A 17393-nucleotide genomic window follows, 5' to 3' on the forward strand; every position below is an offset into this window, starting at 1 on the left:
GTGCAGAGTAGGAAAACCAATGAAAGGAGAACCGGGGAGATGGAGTAGTTACATGGACCATGATACTCAGTGTTTATGCTTGGGGGGAGATGATTATGTCACTGCAGGTTTTTTGTGTTTGTTGGATCTCGGTTTAAAAATATGTTAAAATTATAAATGCCTTAATAAAATATTTTCTAAAAGAAAGAGAAACACAGGACATAATGCTTACATAGAAATATATTTTAGGTTTACCGGAGTTAATATCTATAGGTACAAAATAATTGCAAATTGAATCCACGTAAAGAAAGATGACCAGGCTGCATAGTACACAGGTGCTGTCATACACACTACAGTGCAAATCCTTATATCAAATGGTCAATTCTTGGACTCCTGTTGCTGCTAAATAAATCAACCAACTACTTTTGTAGCAAAGTTCTCAGGTACAGTAAAGACCTGCCACTTACGGGGTTTACATTCCCATGAAACTTGGTACAACAAAATTGCAAAGCAGGAACATGTTTTTATAAAAGGTCCGGATAGGAGCCGAACACGTCGAGTCAAAGGAAACAGAATAATAATGCAGTTACTCTACTACAGGAGCCAGCTCACAGTTCATGGCCCTCCGGTTGTATCCAGGATGTAGAAAGGGGCACTCCGCACCTCATTGGGGCAATTGTGCATTCCCCATAGTCCTTTGGGAATATCAATCCCCCCCCCCCCCCCCACAAAAAAAAGTGTCCCATGACCTGCTTAAGGTTCCATTAGTGCACCACGATCTGCTTAATCCCAAGTTATGACGAGCTGCATCCATCCCCAAGTTATGACAAGCCACAGCCACCCCCACCCCGAAGTCCATGGCAGCGCCACGCGTACTCGACCGGGCCGAGACGGGGAGGCAGGAGGCAAGGGCAGATGCCAGCTTCACTTATGAAATGGTGAGCCCTCAGCACCGCCGGGCACCTGGCTCGAAGGTGGTCCATGTGCCGCTTCACTTGTTGGTGCCCCACTTGCAGGCGATACGATACAAGGTCAGCCTGGTCCGCTGCAGAACAGAGCCCCAAGACAGCTTTAATCAGAGTGTAGTTAAGAACGCAAATCCCATTCCCTGGGGCAAAAAAGCAAACCGGATGCTTGGAATGCGCAACCGTGGTCTGAAGATCCTGTGCCTTTCGCACTTATGTCAGGCAACAGCAACTCCAATCTGGTCCACAGATGTCAACCCATCAGAAGCTCTGAATTGGCACTGGGGAGGGGGGGGGGCATGAGCTCAAGGACTGCTAGGCCTTTCCCACGGGTGCAGGGGCGAGGAGCTGGTGTTCCTGACAGACGCCACACTGGCGAGCCAGCTCTATGTTTGGGTCCATACCAGGTCACCATAGCTCAGAGCTAACATCTTCATCCATGAGGCCCGCGTGGAGGCCACTTAAAAACCGGCCCTCCTCCGAAATCACCACCCGGACTCTCCCAGAGTAAGACCCCATCTACAGCATTCAAGAAACATGGTGGCAAAAGTCTTCAGCTCCCCGGGAAACAGATCTGCATTGCCACCAATAAGGACGACATTTCGCAGTTTCACCAAGATGGTTCCTTTTGTGTCCATTCACGATCCGCGAGGCCGTGACTGGAAGAGTGTCCATTAAAGGTAATGCAGGCAGCAATCTATCGGCATGGTAGGGAGGCACCGACCCAAGGACAACAGCAGGCGACTCGCGCCAGCATGGGAAATCTGCGTCCCAGGGCAGTGGCTAAACGTGTATTCATAAGCCGCTAGTTGCGACACCCAGCGCTACATTCTAAGAGCACCCAGCGTTGCATTCTAGCCGGGGCTATGTGCAGAATGGCCTTATCTTCTTTAAAAAAGGCCCAGAGGTTTGTGGTCTGTGATCAGTAAGAAATGCCATTCGTACACCTCTTGATGGACTTTCTCACCGGCGTAGATCACTGCCAAGCCTTCTTTCTCGATGTGGGCATAGCGGCGCTTGGTCGCTGACAGGGTCCTGGAAGCAAAGGCAATAGGCTGTGCGAGCCATCCGATTCGCCAACACCGCTCCCATACGGGGAAGCGTCGCAGATGATCAAAGATTTTTGAGGGCGTCAACAAGCCAGAGGTTGGCAGACACCTCTTTATTTGCAGGATAGCGGCATTGTGATCGGACCCCTTAGTGGGAAGGCAACTTCCTGGTCAGTGCCCCAATGCCATTCGGGCCAGAGTGACAACCAGGTGTGGAGCAAACTTTCTATAATAATTAACAAGGCCTAAGAATTACCTCAGTCATGGCGGTGGGAGCCTGAGCCATTTGGATGGCCTTGACCATGTCCTCAATGGGGTGGAGGCCAGTGCTGTCCACTTGGTACCCCAAGTAGACCACTTCACACGCACGTAAAACACATTTCTCTTGACGCAGTCGAATGCTGCGGAGTACTGCCTGCAAATTTTTCAGGTGTTCCTCTTCTGAGCTGGAGACCAAAACATCATCCAGACAAACAGCCACTCGTGGCAATCCATGTAGCATGCTTTTCATGTTGCACTGGAAAATGGCCCATGCGGAAGACACCCCAAAAGGCAAACGCATGTATTCAAATAGGCCTCGTTAGGTGTTGATGGTGACAACGCCGCAAGACAGCTGCAGATACGCATTGCTCATGTCTAATTTTATGAATGGAACACCACCGGTCAGTTTGGTGTAAAGGAACACCGGGAAGTTTCCGCAAAACACTGTATAAACCGCACGAGCCGACCGATAGATTTCGGCTCCAATCCAAGTGTAAATGGCAGAGCCAATCACGGCCCACCCCCATTAACCACTATTAAAGGGAATTGGTCCTCCTGTTGACCATACACTACGGGGGCCTTAGTCATTCAGGCAATGCGTAGTTGTTCTCCAGTATAGCTGGCAAGATGCGCCGCAGTCTTGGATGGGATACCTGGGTCCTCCTTCAAATACCTTAAAAACGTACCACTGACACCGCTGTTAAGTTCAATTTGCAACAGGTGGCCATTTACTTAGGTGGGAACATTGATGGTGGTTACTTGAGACACTGAGACAGAGTGTAAAAAGGAGCTCTTCTTCCTCCACCAGATCTCCATAACGGTTGGTCCAGGCCACGGCCTGATGGTTGGGGGTATCTGTACCGGTCTGTCGACCTGGCCCCTCAGCAGGAACAACCACAGAGCAGAAGGCAAGCAGTGGCCCCAGGAAATAGGAGGCCATAAGCAGACACATTTCAGGGGCCTGGCACTGATTCAACCAAAAGGAGGGGTACACATGCCCCGGTCCACGCCCCAAGGCGTTCACCTCTATATCTGGTCGTTCCCGGACTCCCTGGTCTACGCCTTCCTTCGCCTGGGATATTTGGATGGCCAAGGTTCTGCCATCAACTGCATCGCCATGCCGCTGATACTCCAGGCGAACCAGAACCTTAGGGCCACCAATAAGGACACTCCAAACGAACAGAATTCGGTCATTTGGCGCACATAGGCCTCAAACAAAACAGACACCCCTGGATTGTGGACGGCGTCATTTAGTCTATAGCACTGCATTATTACCGAAGGCAGCAGGCTAAAATGGTCACTGACCACCTCAATCAGCTGTTCAAAAGTGAGGGAGTCAGCGGCGTCGGGAAATACCAAGTCCTGATCACCCCATAAGTCTCCACCCTCACAGCAGTGAGGAACACCACCACTTGCCGCTCATTCTTTGGAATGGCATTGGTCTGAAAGCAACAAAAAAAGCAGCAAACACACTCAGCAGACACTCTCCCACGCCACATCAAACAGATCCAACCGACCAAACAACGACATTCCAGGCATGGAAGGACCCAGCCGGAACTCGGAGCTTCGGAGCTGGCAGAGGCAGAAGGCTGCAGCATCGTCCAGAGATCAGACTTTATCGCTCGTCGCCAGTATTATTAGGTCCGGAAAGGAGTCCACACCGATTCAAACAGGTCAAGTCACAGGAAAAAAGATTTCATGCAACAGGGCAACAGTGCAGAGCAGTTACTCCATTACAGGAGCCAGGTCACAGTTCACTACCCTCTGGCTTCACAGGATGTAGAAGGGGGTGCTCCGCCCCTCAGTAGGGGAGTGTGTATTCCCCATAGTACTTTGGGAATAACCCCCAGTCTCATATGTGTCCCATGACTGCTTAATCCTAGATTATGACAATGACTCCCATTCAAAAACAATTAGACAGATTCCAACCATGCGAGGGCAGCATTGGTTTGGGCAGTTTTAACCTGCATTTCTCCAATTTCTCTTCACTGAAGCGGTTAGACCTGCTGTGTGTACTCCACATTTCTGCTTTTAGTTTCTGATTTCCAGACTGGCAATTTTATTCCCTACCCATTTAACAATCGTTGTCAATGAAAGAGAAAGACACTGGGTCAACAAGGAATAACATAGCCTGGAAAATTCCTCTCCGATAATCCCCTCAAGTCAAGTCACTGAAAGTAGCCAACATAAACCAAGGATTACAAAGATTTATCATGGCACTTACGTTTGGTAAGTCAGCACCTACCACACCAACCTGCATTGTATTCCAAAGCCTCACCACTCAAAAAGACAAATCAACTAATATCCAGTTGATGCCTACTCTTCCATAATAAATTAACTATCACATTATGTTCAAAGTTGTACCAAAATATACGGACATTTCAAAATGCAGATATGCGAACATTGCTCACGTAGTGGCGATGTGGTGTACAAATCCGAAGCACCGAGTCAGTGACAATGTGAGTAAGGAAATTGCAGAAGGATTTTATTGAGCAAGGTTTTATTCAACCAACAAAAACAATGCTACATAGCATCTAATCCCCTGTATTAAATAGTCAGCATTCTATGGTGCCAATAAATTCAAGAATAAAAAATGAATGGTTTGAACAAGAAGCACAACTATCAGCGTTATAAATATGATCAAGAAGGCAAACAGAACAAACTCACTTGCAGCATAAAATCCCTATTCAAAAAAGACTGATAACAATGGATCTAAACTTCTTCATCCGCAAAGCGGAGGTGTGCACATCCACGAAGGACAGTGTCATAAGCTTTTCTTCAGCTCTCTGCCAGAAGGCAGACCCGAAACAATTATTCACTGAACCATAGCATGGTGCATGAATTTTTAGTTGACTGGGCAAAAAAGCCCGAATCACCCCATTCTGATTGAGGTATCGATCCCCATGTTGGTGTTTAACCTGATCCATATGCTAGTCTGCTGGTCAACCAAGCTAACAAACTCCCCGTACATTAGTCAAAATGCTGTTAAATCAGATTCAACAGTCAAAGTTAGTATTTCCCATTTCACAAGTAAGTGCTTGCTCTGCTGTGCACCCAAATCAAACCAGCACAGTGCTAACTTCCAATATACTTTCCCTCTCTTCCAATCATTGATCTTTCCAGTAAGTTTGCCAATATGACAAAAAGAGTCAGATTATGGTAACTGATCACAAGAGAAAGAAAGGTACAGAGTTTGAAGTGTGCTTACCAGTCAGTTTAAAGTGGCAAGTTCAGATATGGTGCAAGGTAGGTCTCAAGTGGTCCAGATGATAAAGGACTCAAACTTAGCAATCTGTAGAAGCAGCAAAAAAATAATTTCTGAACTGGTTATTGCCTTTAAATAAATTTTGCAAGCTTACAAAAGTCCAGACCAGCATTTAACTTGGTTGAAGTGCCCAATAAAACTTTTCTAGTATTAAGAAAATAAAGATCAAGGGACAATCATTTCTCATTAAAAATGCCACGAAACAAAAGTTAACATTGCCCAATTTTAATTCCCCACCTCTTTGGTTACCGCATAACATTCACAAAAAGGGTGCAGCTTCCAAGATCTCACAATTTTAATTCCCCACCTCTTTGGTTACCGCATAACATTCACAAAAAGGGTGTAGCTTCCAAGATCTCAATTAATATTGCTGAATGCTAGTTACATGAGTGCACAGAAGTGGCAGAAACTGAATTTTTAAGTCCCAAGTATTCTGAGCTGAATCATCTTATGGCTAATGCTGAAGGGATAAGGATGTTTGAATTGTGGTACTACTTTTCACAGATAAAATGTATCAATGTAGAGAATTAGGTGTAGTGTGGAATTGAGGGTGGAAATCAAAGCAAAGATCTTTTTTTTTTTAAAAACATAACGTAGACGTCACCGGTAACATTGGCATTCAATGCCCATCCCGACTTGGCTTGATTTTTTAGGTAGGCTACCTTCTTGAGCTGCAGCAAATGGGTGGGCAAAATCAGAAATCAATTAAGAGTCAACCAAGTCAAAGACCAAGTACAAACAACAGATTTATTTCCCGAGAAACTCTCAACACCAATTATTTATTCCAAGGTTGCCTTAAACCAAATTCTGTCATTCTCTGGATGACTTTGCTTCTGCATTCACCTCCTTGCTCAACTATCATTCACCTCATCATTAACTTTAGAGCTATTCCTTGTGCAAGTGGGATAAGGCCAAAAGTAAAAATTGAGAGGACAAAATCAGAAGACTCCATAAATCAAATATCTGCCTATGTCAAAATGGTTTCTTTAATTTAAGAGTGGTTGGCGTTGCTGGTTTAGGCCAGCATTTATTGCCCATCCCTCGTTGCCCTTCAGAAGGTGCTGCTGAGCTGCCGGTGAACTGCTGCAGTCCCGGAGGTGTAGGTACACCCACTGTGCTGTTGGAAGGGAAGTGCCAGGATTTTGCCCCAGCGACTGTGAAGGAGCAGTGATCTATTTCCATGTCAGGGTGGTGAGTGACTTGGAGGGGAACCTCCAGGTGGTGGGGTTCCCAGATATCTGCTGCTCTTGTCCTTCTAGATGATAGTGGTCGTGAGTTTAGAATGTGCTGTATAAGGAATCTTGGCGAGTTATTACCAATGCATCTTGCAGATGGTACACACGGCTGCCACTGGTAATCGGTGGTGGAAGGTTTGAATATTTGTGGAATGGGAAGCAATCAAGTGAGCTGTTTTGTCCTGGATAGTGTTGAGCTTCTTGCGTGTTGTTGGAGCTGCACTCATCCAGGAAAAGTGTAGAGTATTCCATTACACTCCTGGCTTCTGCTTTGTAAATGGTGAGGGCGGGCTTTGTGCCAGGTATGACTCTTAACCAGTGGAGAGTCGTCGTCCCCCCTCCCCGATTCCCATCTACTCCAGTTTAGCGAGGGATCCTTGATGCCATACTTGGTCAAATGCAGCCCTAATTTCAAGGGTAGTCACTCTCACCTCAGGCACAGCTTTTTGTCCATATCTGAACCAAAGTTATAACGAGGTCAGGAGCTACGTGACCCTGGCGGAACCCAAACTGAGCATCCGTAAGTGCTGCTCCAGATAGCACAGTTGATGACTCTTTTCATCACTTTGCTGATGATGGAGAGTAGACTGATAGGGCGGTAATTGGCGGTGTTGGATTTGTCCTGTTGCGTGTGTACAGGGCACCTGGGCAATTTTCCACATTGTCGGGTAGATGTCAGTGTTGGAGTTGGACTGAAACAGCTTGGCTAGGGATGTGGCAAGTTCTAGAGCACAAGTCTTCAGTACTATTGCCAGAATATTGTCAGAGCCCATAGCCTTTGCAGTATCCAGAAACTTCAGTCGTTTCTTGATATCACGTGGAGTGTATCATCTTGGCTGCAGACTGACGTCTGTGATGCTGGGGACCTCCGGAAGAGAGACTGGATCATCCACTCGGCACTTGTGGCTGAAGATGCCAATGCCTCAACCTTATATGTGCTGGACTTCTCGATCATGGAAAATCAGGATACTTGTGGGGCCTCCTCCTCCAGTGAGTTGTTCAATTGTCCACCATCATTCACGGCTGGATGTGGTAGGACTGCAGAGCTTAGATCTGTTGCATTTGTTGTGGAATCGCTTTGCTCTATTACTTGCTGCTTGGCACACAAGTGGTCCTGTGTTGTCGCTTCACCAGGTTGACACCTCATATTCGGTGTGCCTGGATGTTGCCCTGGCATGCCCCCCTGCATTCTTCAATGAACCAGGGTTGGTTCCTGGTTTGGTGGTGTTGGGGGGGTGGGGAAATATGTCAGGCCAGGAGGTTGCAGATTGTGGTTGAGTACAACTCTACTGCTGCTGATGGCACACAGAGCCTCATGGATGCCCAGTCTTGTTCGAAGTCTATCCCATTTAGCACACAACACAATGGAGAGTATCCTCATTGTGAAGACAAGTCTTCGTCTCCACAAGGACTGGGGGTGGCTGAGGACTCCCAACTGTATACCAGTGGTGTAAGGTATGATTCTGTATGACTATGTTAGGTTGTTGCTTGATTCATCTGCGAGATAGCTCTCCCAAGAAGAGATATCTCTTAGTCAGGAGGACTTTGCAAGGTTTGCCATGATCGTTTCCTGTGCCTGGGTCAATGCCTTTTTCAGAAGGCATTTGAGGGTCAACCACATTTGTGTGGGTCTGGAGTTACATGTAGGCCAGACCTGGTAAGGAGGCAGATTTCCTTTCCTGAAGGGCATTGGTGAACCAGATATATTTTAAGTCCAGTTATTTTATCTGCCTGTCATAGTGGAATTTGAACTCAGTTCCCAAATCATTATCCTGAGTGTCAGGATTACAAGTCCAGCAACAACACCAATATGACACCCCCCATCCCCCCCAGACTCCCTAGGAGGGGAGAAATTAGAATTGGTCTCAAGTGATTAATGCTGGTCTTCACATCAAAGCGGGTGATGTAGCCAGCTATTCAATTTTTTTTAATAAATGGTGGTGATATGTACTTTCCTCAATTTAATAAATTTGCTAATATTCCCTTTCACTCATTGCATTTTGTGCTCAAATCCCACCGTGGCATTATGAAACGGAATCAAAGGCTTGGTCAATTGTGGGTTAGCATCAAGATAAAAATGAAAATAAAAGCTGCCTACCAGACTGTCGTAAAAACTCAACTGGTTCACTAATACCCTGCAGGAAGGGAGGCTGCTATTGCCCCCCCCCCCCCCCCCCCCGCCGCCCACCAATCAGGTGAGTCCCACATGACAAACTAGACTCAGTACCTCCAAACAATTAGGAATGCTCAAATAATGTTAGCTTCATGGTGTCAGCCACCGCCAAATACATTTTTGAAATGACCCCATCATTGGTTATTCAACCAACACCCATACAACCAATTGCAGAATCTGTTGGCCTTAGCCTTTTCCTGTTCCTCATGACATTGCCCCACAGTAACATGAAGCACAGATTCAATTTCAAAATGTATGGTGACAACAGCTCAACAAACACTGTCCGAGGCCCAACCATTTTCAGCTGCTTCATCAATGACCTTCCTTCCAAGGTCAAATATAGGGATATCTGCACAATATTCAACACCATTTGCGACCCCTGACACTGAAGCAGTCCACGTGCAAAGGCAGCAAAAATTTGGACAATGTCCAGCTTTGGGCTGGCAAGTAACATTCGCGCCACACAAGTGCCAAGCAATGACCATCACCGATAAGAAAGAATCAAACTATCGCCTTGGCATTCAATGACATTACCATAACTGAATCTCCCATGATTAACATATTGGGGGTTACAATTGACCAAAAACTGAACTAGCAATAAAAATACTGTAGCTATAAGAGCAAGTTAGAGGCTGGAAATTCTTTGGCGAGCAATTCACATCATGACTCCCCAAAGATTGCCCACCACCTACAAGGCACAAGTCAGTAGTGCCATGGAATACTCCCCACTTGCTTGGATGAGTGCAGCTCCAACAGCACAAGTAGCTCGACACCATCCAGGACAAAGCAGCCCACTTGATTGGCGCCTCTTTCACTCCCTCCACCACAGACGCACAGTAGCAGCAGTGTGTACCATCTACAAGATGCACTGCAGGATCTCACCATGGCTCCTTAGGCAGCGCCTTCCAAATGCACGACCATTACCATCCAGAAGGGCAAGGGCAGCAGATAAATGGAAACACCACCAACTGTTTCCTGTAAGTCAGTCACTCACTATCCTGACTTGGAAATATTTCACCATTCCTTCCCTGTCATTGGGTTGATATCCTTGAACTCCCTCCCTTAAAGTACGGTGGGTGTTCCTGGACGACAAGGACTGCAGCGGTTCAAGAAAGCAGCTCACCACCACCTTCTCAAGGGAAATTAGGGATGGGCAGCAAATGCTGGCCAAGCCAGTGACACCCACATTCACTTCATTAACCAACTATCTGACATCAAGTCATGGATGAAACAGGTTCCGCCAACTTATTAAGACACAAACCATTGTTTTATCCCCAACCACAAATTCTATTTCCAGATCGGTACTGAACTACATGGTTCAACCCTAAATCATGCTTTAAAATCTCACATCCTATCCACTTCTGCAACAATAACCCTCTCAAAAAAGGTTGAAATCCTTATGTTCCACCTTTCTGGTTCCACCTTACCTAAATGCACCTGGTCCTAAACCAAGTCCTACTTCTCCAATCTGTTCATCCTCAATCCCTTCAACTGTTCTAAAACAGACATTTTACAGTTGTTCTAACTCCAGCTTAGTGTCCCTTACTTCTCCACACCCCAGCACCTGCTCAGGGTGAGGGAGAATTCAGAATGTCCAATTCAACTAACAAGCACGCCTTTTAGGGCTTGTGGGATGAAACCAGACACAGGGAGAAAGTGCAGACTCCGCACACAGTGACCCAAGCCGGGAATCAAACCTGGGTCCCTCGCACTGTGAAGCAACAGTGCTAACCACAGTGCTACCATACCACCCTTCCTTCGTGTGCAAAGCCACTTTAGGCAATTTTTTAGGTTAAATACCGCATATGAAATGCAAATTCTTGCTGACAGACACACCCAAGAATTATCCTGATCAAGTCAGCACTGACAAGAGATTTTAAGATCGACAGAATAGATCTGTGCATGGAAAGGCACAGCGGCCTCATCAGAAATATCAAGCAACAGACAATGGTGAAATTCCAAGGACCATAAGAAAAGCAAGCCACATTGTTGTGTAAAGGTTCAAGTCCAATAGAACACTGGGATCCCCAAATGTCTCAGTAAATTATTCAACAGTGAGTGAATACCCAGATGTGGAAGCTCCCAGATTTAATCAAGTGATCCTTTACCTCACCATTTTTACCCTGTCTTCAAATTTGTCTCAAAATATTTGTAATGTCTTTTTGCTGTGCACAGGCCTCTCCCCACCCCCATCAACCTGTATGCAAGATCTTCCAATCTAATTTCCACCTCACCAACTGGACAAAAACACAACTCAAATGACACCACGCAAGAACATTATGACTTCAACTTCTGTACTCACTCAACATCTCGTGGACTCAGCATTTCTTCTCAACCAAAGTGAAAGTCAGGACCGACCAACAGCCCTACATTAAGTCTACAAGAAAATTGGACAATTTTCACTTCTGATCACTACCTACCAATCAGTTCGTGAAGTGCATATGATGACAACAGAAGACGACAAGACCAGGCTAGTTTATAATGCACCGCCTTAAAGTGAGCAGTTTCCAACACTAACCAGGATCACAAAAATGACTACCATCTGGATAAAAGGTACCGAAGGACAGCCATTAACAGGGTTGCATAAGGGAACTGGCTTTGACCACTGCATTGCAACAGAAAAAATTAAACAGTTTGAAGTTTCACTTCACTGCAAAAATCCAACTTATCCTCTCCGTGCTCACCAACACTGTAGTCGCATTCACCAGGATGCACAAGAGGAGGAACTGCGTAGTTCTCCAAATCAGTGCTGGAGCAGAAAGAATGTGCTGCGTGAGTGTACTGTGCATAGTGAGGTGGGCGAGGAAGCAGGACAGAGATAAACACGGTGCCAAGACATTACAGTAAGATTACAGGGCGGTGCTCGAGACAGAAGGAAGGAAGCCGACTTCTGGTCAAGAGAACTGGAAATCCATGCAGTGGCTTTCTGCTGGAGGAGACACGGGGAGGGAAGGGTCCACCAAGGAGGATCCCCCTGGGACCCTCCCAAACACTTCAGCCTCCTCTCACAGAGCAAGCCTTGGCCGGCGCTCCCCTTCCCCCCCAAACCTCGAAGCCAATTCCCACACGAATGAAACCTTCCGGGAAGGCGGGGTCAACCCCGGAGTCAGCTCCGACTGAGAGCCTGGGCCTGGTGGCTGCCTGCTACCGGTCACACGTTCAATCTCAGCCACTCCCGAACCGCGACCCGGGATAGGGCTCGGGCCTAAAACTCAATCCGACTCTGCCGCCCCAGGGAGAGGGGTGTGTCTGACGCGCGCCCCGATTATCCCCCACACACATATACCCACTCACCGGGCGGCCGCTGAGACCGGCTCTCGGCTGCTGTCACTCTCTCCGTCTCCGTCTCCGCCTCCCCCCCCAGTCAGCAAAAGGCGGAGACACGACGAGCAGTCACCCCGTTGACGTTCACTTTATTGCAGAGACGGTCGCGAGCGAAGGTACACTCCTCAGCCAATCACAGCGCGGCTTCCACTCCTCAGCCAATCACAGCGCGGCTTCCACTCCTCAGCTAATCATAGCGCAGCTTCTACTCCACGACCAATCACAGCGGAGCTTCCACTCCTACCTAAGCCTATAGCGGCACAGTCGCCACTCCATGGCCAATCACAGCGCAGGTTCCGCTCATCGGCCAATGGCGGCGCATTTTCCATTTCAGCCAATCGTAGCGCAGCTTCCACCCCGCGGCCAGTCGCAGCTCAGCCCCCGCCCTACCCATCCCACTCTTAAAAGGGCTATGTACAGGAACCTGTAGACGGACCCCACCGCAACGGTGTATGCCTTGAATCTTTTTTTCACAGATTATATGACTGACGTTTTTGGACAAAAAATGTTTTCACGTTACTCCTACAACTATTTGTGAGTTCTACTCTGGTAATAGGATACCAATAACAAAAAAATGTGTTTGTTTGTTCAAGCGAATGCTTATTTTCTTGCTTCCTATTTCAAAATTGTTTAGATTACCCTAAACCCACCTGCTATTCTTTTTCCCAAAATGGAATGATTAAAGATCAAAGATCTTAAAATGTGACAAGCCACCGCTACATGGCGCGGACAGATTGCAGTGACCTAATTCAAGGCTTTTAAACAAAAACTACAAATATAATAATCTTTATTGTCACAAGTAGGCTTACATTCACACTGCAATGAAATTACTGTGAAAAGCCACTAGTCACAACATTCCGGCACCTGTTCGGGTACACAGCGTGAATATTCAGAATGTCTAATTCGCCTAACAAGCACGTTTTTCGGGACTTGTGGGAGGAAATCGGAGCACCCGGAGGAAACCCACGCACACACGGGGGAATGTGCAAACAACTCACAGTGACCCAAGCTGGGAATCGAACCTGGGACCCTGGTGCTGTGAAGCAACAGTGCTAACCACCATGCTACCGTGCCGCCTACTGCAGATCTGAAATGTAGGGCGGGATTCTCTCAGCCCGGGGCCGGACCGGAGAATCCCCGCGACCGCTGCGAACTACGCCACGCCACCCTGACACCGGCACACGATTCTCCGCAGAGCGGAGAATCGGCACCATTGGCGCCGGCGTGGTTGGCGCGCCGCCAGTTGGGGGCCGCTCTACGCGGCAGCATGCCAATTCTCGGCCCGGGATGAGCCAAGCGGCCGTCGTAAAAATGGCGAGTCCTGCCGGTGCCGTCCACACCTCCTCTCAGCTGGCGCGAACTCGGCATAGAAGGGTCGGGGGGCAGCCTGTGGGGGAGGGAGGGGGGGTCCGATCCTGGGGTGGGGCCTCCGATGCGGCCTGGCCCGCGATTGGAGCCCACCGATCAGCGGGCCGGCCTCTCTAGCTGCCGGTTTCCTCTCTTCCGCACTGGCCCCTGTAGTCAACCCATGTTACATCGGGGCCGGCATATTGAAGGAAGCCACTGCGCATGCAGAGATCCCATGGTGCCCAGTTCGCGCCGGGATCAGCAGTTGGAGCGGTGTGAACTGTTCCAGTGCTGTGCTGGCCCCTGGTAGGGGCCAGAATTGCTGATCTTGAGGCCATGATGGCACCGTTGAGAAACGCAACGGCGTTTCCGACGGGGTCAACACTTAGCCTCAGGATCACAGAATCCTGCCCATAGGGGCTGGTTTAGCACACTGGGCTAAATCGCTGGCTTTTAAAGCAGACCAAGGCAGGCCGGCAGCATGGTTTGATTCCCGTACCAGCCTCCCCGAACAGGCGCCGGAATGTGGCGACTAGGGGCTTTTCACAGTAACTTAATTGAAGCCTGCTTGTGACAATAAGTGATTTTCATTTCATTTCATTCATTTAGGGCGTGATTTAATGGAAATGTTTCTGTGGTGGATTTTGCTGGGAGTTTCCCACCAGCTCTACCAGTGCGTTCCCCACCACTATCTAACCACATGCGCCACTTCTTTGGGCCCTGGGGAGTTTCTCACCAGTTTAGGCCACATTTAGAATTATTTTCATCACTGGGGTGCTGAACTTGCTGGCCAGGCCGGCTCTTCAGAAATCAGGCCGCCGTTTTGAAAAGGTGCCCCGATCGCTAAGTGAGCTTGTGGGTCCCCTCACCCATGGGCAATGTCACCCCCCATACACACACACACACACACACACACACACATATGGGCATTGTCCCCCCCCTTTAAGTCAGGACATCACACTATGGTGCCCCTGCCCCCCCCCCCGCCCCACTCCCTCTTACCACCACCCCTCTTCCAGGACCTCCCTTCACCCCCTCAACCTCCCAGAGGCCACTTCTTACCTGCCCTTCACCCCCCCCCCCCCCAATATCCCCTCCACCCTCTTTTCATGGGCATGGCCCCCCTCAGGCTCTGGCACTGCCACCCTGGTAGTGCTCCTGTCAGCTTGGTAGTGCCACCTGGGCACCTTCGCAGTGGCAGGGCCGAAGTGCCAGCCTAGCAGTGCCAAGGTGCCCACATTCCATTGGGAGGGCCAGGAAGCCACCCCGCCCTATCCCTTACCACCTAGGGACTCTAATAGCCTGGCAGAGCCCCCCCCCCCCCCCCCCCCCCCCCCCCCGGGTGCTGTTCTGCCTGGTCCACATTTGTGTGTACTGAATGGTGCCTGGCTGGGGCCTCCCTGGGGAGGCCAGTAGATGCAGGAGGCCGGTAGATCCCGGATGAGTATGCCTTAATACGTTCAAAACTTAAGCGAGCACAGCTTGGTCATACCATTGTGGGCGGGATCCTGATTTCAACGCCTTGTGACTTCTGGGTAGACCCAGACACACGTGGAATACTGTGAACGGTTTTCGTCCCTTTGTCTAAGGAAAGATATAATGCTGCTGGTGGCAGTCCACTGAAAGTTCACGAAGTTGATCTTGAAGGGATTTTCATATAGGATGTTGAGTAGGTTGGGGCTGTACTCATTTGAGTTTAGAAGAATGAGGCAAACGTATGATTCTCAGCAGGCTTGACAAGGTTGGTGCTGAGTGATTTTTGTTCCCCTTGTGGGAGAGTCTAGAACCAGCAAGCATAATCTCAGAGTAAGGGGTCACCTATTTAAGATAGTGTTGAGGAAGAATCTCTTCTCTCAAGAGGGTAATAAATCTGTGGAATTCTTCACCACAGAGGGCTGTGGAGGCTGAGTCATTAAGTATGTTCAAAGCTGAGATAGACAGATTTTTAATCAGTAAGCAAATTGAAGGTTATGGGGTAAAGCGAGAAAGTGGAGTTGAGGAACATCATACCAGATCACTCTTGGTCGCATTGAATGGTGGAGCAGACTTAATGGGCTGAATGGTCTTCTTCATCTTATGGTCTAAGAATATAAATATAAAGTAGGCAATTAAAAATTATGTAAGGTTTTTTTGAATACAGTGTATCTTAACAAAACATACAAAGGTGGTAAAATGTAATGTTTTCAAATCAAAAACAAGGAAATGACTGACAAATCAAGAAAGCTTAATTATTAAACCCCAAGCCAGGTGACCCTTTTCTGCTGTGTTGCCCTTAAAGGGACAATCACCACAGCCCATTTAAACACCACCTGGTACCCAAGGGCAAGATGCTATTTTTACACTTCTCATTCCTTCTTGGGAAGTGGGCATCACTGGCAAGACCAGCATTTATTGCCCATCCCCAATTGCCCTTGCGAAGGTGGTCCTGCACCATCATTTTATAATCTTGGTTAAAAACACAGGGGATGGAAACTGGTCCAAAGGCAGTCGATATTATGGAATTAAGGATCTGCCTAACATGCTTTAATATGAGAGAAAACATCCCTGTTTGAATACAAAGATTATTACGGGTTTTTCTTTTGCATTGGTAAATCTGTCGCCCTGTGGATCGATTGATCAGTTTTTTATCCAATAGTATATGCGATTCATGTTGAACAGATCCCAACATTTAAAGTCGGGTTTTGTTGAAGGTTTTTGGTTCTATTTTCAAGAGGCAAAAATATTGAGTAAATTAAGGGGGAAAAATTGCAACTTATTTGAAACAGTGCCTTGTTGGTAAAAATAAGTATTGTGATCTGGATAACAACTATTTTAGATATATCCCCAAATAATCTGTAATCGATCATTTGAACAACTGGCGTATAATAAGATCCCAGTTACAATCATGCTGATCATTAACACTGGTTTGAGTTCTTCGTCTGTCACTTCAATAAACGTATTTATTTTATTCTATACTGATCTCATATTAATTAGATTCACTTTCGCATTATTTGAAAATGAAATTAATTATTCAAATTAACAGTGGAACAGATGCTCCATGAATAGTTTCCCACCAAAATTTGGATTTTCCCACCAAAATTTGGATTCAGTCCTCAAAGAGAAATAACTTACATTTCCTACAGCGCATTTTAGATCTCAGGGTATCCCAAACCACATTAAAGCCACCAGAGTACTTTTGCAGTGTCATCACTATTGTACCACAGGAAAGGCACAGCCATTTTGGGCACTGCAAGATTCTGTCAGAATGACCAGAGAACCTATTTTAATCAGGTTGGTAGAGGGATAAATAATGGGCTGGACACCAGCAAGAACTTTCCTTCTCCTTTTAAAAATAATGCCATAGGATTTCTGACTTCCTAAAAGGGCAGGTTTGATCTTGGTTTGATGCCTCATCCAGAAAGTGGCATCTCCAACAACACAGCCATTCCTCATTACTGCAGAAGACTGTGAACTCAAGTCCTTGCTGTGGGACTTCAAATTCAAGAACACTACCACTGAGCCTTAGCAAACATGTCTTAATATTTTCTTGGATAGCCCTTAATATCTCACAGCGTGTAGCAGGAAATTGCCAATAAAGTATTATGAAAGGATTGGAATACTAATGGATGTTGAGAGACATCGGAAAAATGGTCAGATACACTGACTACATGTACCATACAGCTGTGGTCTCATAATAATGATCTGGGTTGCCTTAAAAATAATAATGGATGTTATTTTTAACAGATTACACAGCAGTTACAAACCAGAAAGAGACCATCCAGCCTAAAGGATCTATGCCATAGCCTTCTATGCTTT

The 17393-nt window shown here is 47.2% G+C and overlaps 1 protein-coding gene across 8 annotated transcripts in view; it reads right to left on the reverse strand.

The window, feature by feature from the left end:
• The window catches only part of ktn1 (kinectin 1), a 180507-nt gene extending 168126 nt beyond the window's left edge, over positions 1-12381 (reverse strand). For 5 of the 8 annotated variants that reach the window (XM_072489693.1, XM_072489692.1, XM_072489694.1 and 2 more), the window contains exons 1-2: positions 12222-12381; positions 5463-5546 (exon numbers count right to left, since the gene is read on the reverse strand). The gene's annotated coding sequence lies outside the window, so the exon portion shown is untranslated. Of the gene's footprint in view, positions 1-5462; positions 5547-11229; positions 11249-11611; positions 11893-12221 lie in introns of those variants that run through there. The other 3 variants (XM_072489672.1, XM_072489680.1, XM_072489688.1) reach the window with 3 other exon arrangements.
• Positions 12382-17393: the final 5012 nt, after the last annotated feature.

This window comes from Scyliorhinus torazame, chromosome 2 (genome assembly GCF_047496885.1).
Source record: "Scyliorhinus torazame isolate Kashiwa2021f chromosome 2, sScyTor2.1, whole genome shotgun sequence".
Taxonomy (NCBI): domain Eukaryota; kingdom Metazoa; phylum Chordata; class Chondrichthyes; order Carcharhiniformes; family Scyliorhinidae; genus Scyliorhinus; species Scyliorhinus torazame.